This window comes from Ceratotherium simum, chromosome 7 (assembly GCF_057802395.1).
Source record: "Ceratotherium simum simum isolate JZ-2026a chromosome 7, ASM5780239v1, whole genome shotgun sequence".
NCBI lineage: Eukaryota > Metazoa > Chordata > Mammalia > Perissodactyla > Rhinocerotidae > Ceratotherium > Ceratotherium simum.
Genome location: NC_141906.1, coordinates 67288537 through 67296608, shown reverse-complemented (window position 1 = coordinate 67296608; position 8072 = coordinate 67288537).

Sequence of the window (8072 nt, the reverse complement as noted above, 5' to 3'; positions counted from 1 at the left end):
CTGGGAATCATTCTTCTATAGATTCCTTGGTATTTCTCATAAACAATCATGTTACCTGTAAATAGAGACAGCAGTTTTATTCTTTCTTTTAAATCTTAATGCCTTTCGTTGCTTTATTTCTCTTGCCTAATTGCAGTGGCTAGAACATGCAATATTATGTTGAATAAGAGTGAGGATAGCAGACATTTTTGCCTCACTCCTTCTCTTAGGGGGAAAGCATTTAGTCATTACCTGTTAAGTATGATGTTAGCTGAAGGTTCTTTGGGAATGCTTGTTATCAAGTTGAGGTAATTGTCCTGTGACCCTAACTTGCTGAGAGTTTTTTAAATGAATGGGTGTTGGATTTTGTCAGATGCTTTTTCTGCATCAATTGATATGATCAAATGATTTTTCTTCTTTAACTTATTGATATAGTAGACCACATGGATTGATTTTGGAATATTGAACCAGCCTTGCATAACTGGAATAAATCCTACTCAGTCATGATGTATAATTATTTTTATACGTTGTTGGATTCAGTTTGCAATTTTATTGAGAATTTTTTCATCTAAGTTTGTGAGAGATACTAGTCTATAGTTTGCCTTTTTTGTACTATCTTTGTCTGGTTTTGTTATTAGGGTAATACTGGCCTCATAAAATGAGTTGGGACATTTTCCATCCTCTTCTGTTTTTTGAAGAGACTGTGTAAAAGTTAATTATTCTTTAAATGTTTGGATGAATTCTCAAAATTTCAGGAGCTTGAGTATCAGATGGTATTATAATTTCCATTTCAATTATCAAATATGATTTATAAAACTCAAGAGGAAAAGGATAGTCTTTCATATGTACCAATATTTTTGTTCTTTCCTTCTTGATGCTCCAAGATTCTTTCTTTTATCGTTTCTTTTCTATTTGAAGACTTTTCTTTAGTCAATCTCTATGTGTAGGTCTGGGATCTGGGAGCAACACATTCTTCTTGTTTTCCTTTGTTTGAGAATACCTTTATTTTCACTTCATTCCTGAAGGATATAAAATTTGGATATAGAATTTGTAGTTAATAGTTCATTTCTTTCAACTTGGAAAATTTTGTGCCACATATTTCTGGCCTCCATGGTTTCAGATGAAAAATCCACTCTCGTTTGCAGTGTGTCATTTCCCTCTTGCTGCTTTCAAGATTTTTAGTTTGTCTTTGGTTTTCATAAGTTTAATTATGATGTTTCTCGGCATGGGTTTCTTTGAGTTTATTCTGTTTGCTCAGCTTCTTGAGTCTGTAGGTTTGTGTCTTTGGCCACATTTGAAGAGTTTTCAGCCATTATTTCTTTGAATAATCTTTCAGCCCCTCTCTCTTCCTCCTCATTCTGCGACTCTGATGGTGTGAATGTTGGATCTTTTGTTATTATCCCCCAGGCCCCTGAGGCTCTGTTCACTTTTTTTCAAACTATTTTCTCTCTGTTGTTTAGATTGGGTGAAATTTATTTATCTGTCCTCAAGTTCACTGATTTTATCCTCTGAGATTATCCAGTGAGGTTTTTTTAAAAAAAATTCAGTTATTGTACTTTTACATTCTGTAATGCCCATTGGTTCTTTTATTTTTTATAACTTCAATCTTTGCTAAGACTTATTTTTTCATTTGTTTCAACAGAATTTGTAATTGATTATTGAAGCATTTTTATGATAGTATCTTTAAAAAAATGATCTTGTCAGATAATTCCAACATCTGATTCATCTCAGTGTTGGTGTTGTTGATTGCCTTTTCTTATTTGAATTGTGATTTTTCTTGATTCCTGGTATGACAGGTGATTTTTAAATTGTTTTGTGGATATTATATATTATATTATGAGACTCAGGGTCCTATTTAAATTTTTTAATTTTAGCAGGCAGGCACCCTGTTTATGTTTGGCACAAGTCCTGGCCTACATTGTGGGTTATTTGTGGGTATTTGTCGTTATTCTAATGACAGTAAAGTTCTCAGAGCCTTTCTGGTGTTGTTTTCGTCTGCTTGGTTTATCTGGTGTGGCAGGGGATCCTGCTGGTCCAGGCTAATGCTGCCTGAGGGGTTTCCCCAGGCTGGACCCAGGAAGTCTCTCAGTAGAGTAGGGTCTCATCCCAGCAGGGAAGGAGAGTACTTTCCCTGGCTGCTTATTGTTGGTGTGGCTCCCCATCGATCACTCTTGGTGTTGGGCTTACTTGCTGTTGCCAGAGGAACTCCTGTTTGATTTGGGGAAGGAACGAGCCTGCTGGGTTGCCTTCTCTTGATAGGTTGGGGTTTAGGAAATGGAGGGTCTGGACCCTTCTGTTGGATGGGAGACATAAAATGCCTACTGCTTGCTTGTTCCTCTGGTCCTGGGGCTGCAAACCAGTTTGTCTTATTCCACATTGTTGAGTTCTCCTTTGGTTGCTTCTGGCATTATTTCCAGGGTTTATCATTACACTAGTGGGGAGGAGCAGGGAAACGAGTCTATACCATCTTATTCAGACTGAGAAGCTAAATTTTGTTTTTAAATATGTCTCATCAAAAATGTATTACTGGATTTTGCTTTTTAAGAAAATCCAATGTGTATATGATTCTCTATCCTTGTTAAAATTTTGATTTATTTTAGTACTCCTTTCTGCTGTTTTGTCACGCTGTACAATTTTCTCTCTCTCCCTGCATTTTTATGCCTTTCATTAATTAGACTGAATTTTCTTTTTTTGGTTTCAAAGATGTTACCGTCCTCCCCACAAGAGGATTATACATCCCTGCCTTTTGTCATGTGGCTTGCAGCGTTTCCCTGTGAGTAGATTATACTTTCCTACCCCATTAATATCAGGCATGGCTTGAGATTTGCTTGACAAATGGAATATGAGTCAAAAAGATCTGTCCATGATTTCTGAGCCAAAGCTTTAAGTACCATTGTGTGGTTCCTCTATTGCACTTTTCCCTCTGCCATGAGGCTGAGATAAGGCCTTCTCCTTCAGCTGGGTCCTGGAAGGAGAAGATGCGTGGAATGCACCTGCAGTAGCCGGCCTGCAGCCAACATCTGTATAAGAAATAAACCTTTGTTGTTGCAAGCCACTGAGATGGATTGCTTATTACTGTAACATAACCTTGCAAAAGCTGACTGGCCCAAAGTAATTCATTCTATTTTTTTATTTTTCTGGTGGTTGCCCTATTAAGACCTCTAATGGTATATTTTTTTCTTATTAAGTTCATTGATGCTTTTCTCTTCCCTTGAATATAGACCTCAACGTGTACCTCTTACCTCCGTGGTGATTCTCACCTTGTCTGAGCATGTTAGGTTTGTTTAAAATCAGTTCTAGATTGTTATGGGTACACTTTTGTTTCTGATTTTTTCTTTTTTCTTGTTTACCCATGTATTTCCCAGCATACTCCTTAATTTATTTATCTTCTTGCTAAAGTACTTCTTCCAAGAGTTTTCCAAAGGGAATATTCTGCCTGTTACTATCTTTTATTTTGGTCTTATATTTAAATATAGCTTACTTGGATATAAAATTCTAGGTTTAAAATTTTTTTTTCCTCCAACTCTGAAAATATTACTGTGTTGCATTTTTTGTATTCAGGATCGCTGTTGAGATGTCTGATGTTGATTTGATTCTTGTTCATATGTAGTTTATCTGCTTTTTTCTTTTTGGAAGTTTTTAAAATTTTACTCTGCTTTTGATCTTAAGTTACTCTATAATATGTCTAGTTTTTTACGTTTTCTTCTGTTTTTGTGGGGTTTTTTTCCCCAAATCCATCCTGTTTGGCACTATTTGAGCCTTTTCAGTCTGAGGCCTTTCAACTTTCTTTAATTTTGAGACGTCCTCAATCATTATTCCTTGAACTGTTTCCTCCCCTCTGCTCATTTTTCTCTCCCTCTAGGACTCCTATTAAACGTATATTGATATCTCTACTTCTATGCATCGTATTTCTTAACTTTTCTTTTATATTTTACGACTCTATGCCTTTATGACACTGTTTAGCATCAATCTGATCTTCCAGTTCACCTGTGTGTTCTTGAGCTGAATCCGTTCTGCTCTTCGACCCATCTACTGAGTTATTTCAACTCTTATGTTTTTCACACTGGAATTTCCAATTGCCTCTTCTTTATAACTGTGTTTTCCCATTTCATGTCACCAGTATCCTCCCTTATCTCTTACAGAATCATTATTATAAAGTTATTTTAAATTCTTGTTCTGTCCAGTCTTTTAATTCCATTTTTGTCTGCTGTAGTTTCTTATATATATATTTTTTAAATAAGGGTTGCACTCCTCACATGTTTCATTATTTTCGTCTGTGAACTTATATTCCCCAGAGGCATCAGCCATCTTGGCTGTTACACATACAGAGAGGGAGTAGATGAGTCCTGGGCCCCAGCTTGTACCCCTCCAGGTGAGTTTAGGGTGTGTGGGGTGGGACGGTGGATAAATACCCCTCAGTGTGCAGACCCTGGTGGTACAGCCAGTGTTCAACCGTTGCCCAGGAACCACCACCATCCTTTCCCCTACTAGGTGACCCTGACCCCCAGGGAACTTGCCTTAAGTTTTAATCCTAGTCTTTATAGGGGTGGTGTGTGTGTGTGTGTGTGCGTGCGTGCGTGTGTGTGTGTGTGTGGGGGGGTATGTGGGTGTGTGGGTGTGTGGCTGAGGGGCCTCTGAAGCTCCACCTGGATGTTCCTCTGCTGATGGCGCAACCCGGGCTTACGCTGCTGTTTTCTGACCCCTGGTGACGAGCAGAGGTCTTCCCAAGGTGACATGGGACTGCCCTCCTGCCGTCTCCTGTCCTCTCTCTTACATCCTTGCCTGCATTTCTCCCTCTTGCTTCTGTAACGTCCCCAGAGTTGAGTTTGGGGGGGGGGTGCTGTTGGTCCCTGATCGTTCACTGCCTTTCTGCAAATGGGAAGTTGGCTCCCTGACTTTCCTTTCCATGCCTTCTCAGTTGTGATTTCAAGGGATTCTTTGTCTCAAGTGGGATTTCCTTTCACAAGTATGGGCAAAATCTGGGGGTGGACACACTGTTTCTGAGCCCAGAGTGCCCAAGTGGGAGAAGGGGGGCAGCAGAAGCAGGAACGGGGCTGTGTGAAGTCAGCCAGGCCTGGGTGTCTCTGAGGACCAGAGCGCATGCTGTGAACAGGATCATCCTCTCTGCATGCGCCTGGTGACCGAGCCCTGAGCAAGGGGGACCTAGGGAGCACTGATGGGTGAGGCACGAGAGAAGGTGGCCCTGGGAGGGCTGGGGCTCAGGAGATGGATGCAGCTTCAGGGCTGGACCCCCTAGGCTCCGAGCCACCCCAGCACAGCATTCAGTGTTGAGAGGGTCACGGAGGCAGCCTTAGAGAGACCAAGGGGATGAGAGGGCGGGAAGGAACCTCTAAGGCCCCAAAGACAGGTGACAAGCAAAATGGGGTGGTCTGGACCTTGACTTTATCCATCCATTCACTCATCTGCTTATTCAGTAAATATTTATTGAGGACCTACTAGGCACTGCTTTGGATGCCGGGGATACTTCCGTGAACAGGACACTTCAAGACCCTGCCTGATGGAGCTGACAGTCTAGTGGTAGAGGAGGTGGGGCACAGAACTATGCAGTGTTGGGGGCCCCAGGAGCAGAATCCGATACCTTAGGCCAGAGTCCCAGTGAGGAATTGAAGTACTGAGAAGGGAAGCCTCTTGAACTGTAGGCCCAAGGTCCCTTGAACTGTAGGCAGGGTGTCCATCTGACCTGTGTGTCAGCACCTTGCAGTATGACAGGTGTGCACGAATGTGCACAGACCCACTGACTGACCAAACCCTGAGGCAGAAGCTCCTTGGCCCAGACTGAGAGAGTGGGGGAGCCATCAACTTGGTGGGTGCCTGGAGGCCCAGGGCTCTGGCTCCTTAGACACCTGAGCCTATGAGGCCAAGACTGCTTCTAGATCTCAATAGAAGATCTGGTCTGCGTCTGTCCAGAAACTAGATGGGACAGAGCCTTCAGGCGGAGGGTACCAGGACTTCTGATCTGGAGGGGAGGGGTCCCCAAGAAAGCAGAGCCTGACTCCAAGCCTTTACCCTCCATGAAAGAGAGGCTCTGCACTGGGCTCCAGCCCTACCCAAATGGTCCGCATGCTGACAGCCACTGTGTGACTGCCATAGACGAAATGTCTGTGTCACCCCCCCGAAATTCTAAATACCCAAGATGTTAAATCCTAATCCCCAATGTGATAGTCTTTGGAGGTGGGGCCTTTAGGGGGTGAATAGGTCATGAGGGTGGAGCCCTCATGAATGTGATTAGTGCCCTTTTAAGAGAGACCCCAGAGAGTTCCCTTGCCCCTTCAGCCATATGAGGACATAGTGAAAAAACAGCCATCTATGAAGCAGGAAGTGGGCCCTCACCAGACACAGAATCTGCTGGCACCTTGATCTTGGACTTCCCAGCTCCAAAACTGTGAAAACTAAATTTCTGTGGTTTATAAGCTACCCAGTCTCTGGTAGTTTGTTATAGCAGCCAGAACTGACTATGACAATGACCTTGGGCAAGTCCCTTCACCTCTCTATCCCTCACTTTTCTTCTTGGACCTCAAACTAGATGGCCCCTGTCTGGAATCTCTGGCCCTGAGATTCCCAAGTAGAGCAGGGAATTCCCATCCTCACCCTCCCCTGCCACCCCTCCCCATCTTCGGAGCCTCGGGTGGAGCCCTCATTACACCTTTGGTGTGACATGTGAGTGAAAAGTGCCATCTGAAACCTCAGCTTCCCCACAGGCCCTTCCTGCTGTCGATTTGCAGCTCAGAGCGAGTTGACTGCCAAGTCAAGTATTCAGGAGGTAATAGCCTGGTATCGGATGAATCCCCAGAGCTGGCAGCTGAGTCTGGAAGACTCCATCCCCATGCCGCGTGTACCATTCACGACCAGGAAAATAATTGTGTAAAGTAGGCTGGCTCAGATCAAACCCGGGCTGACACGGCGCGCTGTAAGAATTGCCACGCCCCGGGTCTGATGTGGTTATTAGGACCTTGCTTGAGGGCAAGGCTGCCCAGAGCGCCGGGCCTGCTCTGATTCATTTGCCCATGCAGATCGGATGCTGTTCCCGAACCTGCGGGGATATCTCTATCGCCTCCTCCTTGCGCAGCGCCCCCTAATTTTTCCCTCGTTCTCCCCCATTGCCTGCTCTGGCTGCCTCTTGCCTTCCCTGTCGGTCCGTCGTTGCTGAAATTCTTGCAAAGTGCTGATTTTATTGAGTGCGACAAGTGGCAGTTCATTAAAAAGTGGGAGCAGATGGGGAACGGATTGTGGAAGAAGATTAATGATGCACACAGACCACTAAATAGGGCCAGGTTTGGGAGTAAACACAATCACTCCGCTCCCTCCGAGTGGGTAATCCTGCTCTGTCAGATCTGTTCTCGTTAGCTGGCTAACATCGGAGGGCTCGGGAGAGTTAACGAGCAGCGCCAGCCTGCCCGCTGGAGGGCCAGCCCGCGCTCTTGGCCAGGACAGGGGTGGGTGGTGGGGGGTTGTGATGGGGGTGCCCAGCAGCTCCATAAAGCTGAGGAACAGCACCCTTCCGGCTGAGAGGCCTGTCTGGGTATCTGTTAGGGGAGGGTTGGGGGAAAAATCGATGACCTCTTTTAATAGCCCTGGCAGGCTGGGTCTCGGTGTAGGGGTTAGCCCACCCTACGTGGAGTTTCCTCATGAGCCCTCAAGATTTGGGCTCCTGAGAGTTGCCTGACTCCACCTAGAGTTTCAAGGAGCAGAGGCCTGCCACTGCCCCTTCCTTAACCTCCCTTTCTGGCCTCAGGTCTCTGCCAGTCTGGCATGAATTCTGGGCCAATTCTGGGCCAAGGGATCAAAGCTTTGGTTGCAGGAAGAAAATCTCTCAGAGGGACAAAGATGAACTGCCTACCAAGAATCCTAATTTATAATCCAAAAAATCCTTCTAGAGGATTTTCCACCCAGCCTAGACAACTGCCTATGGTTTGGGACAGAACAGTATGTGGTCATTCCAGATCCAGGGGGAGGGAGGTAGTTACAGAGAGAAAGGAAGACTCCTCTTCTGAATGACCCCTTGGATCTCATGCATTAATTTAACAAGCAGTTATTAGGTACCTATTATGTGCTAAACCAGAGATGGCAATTAG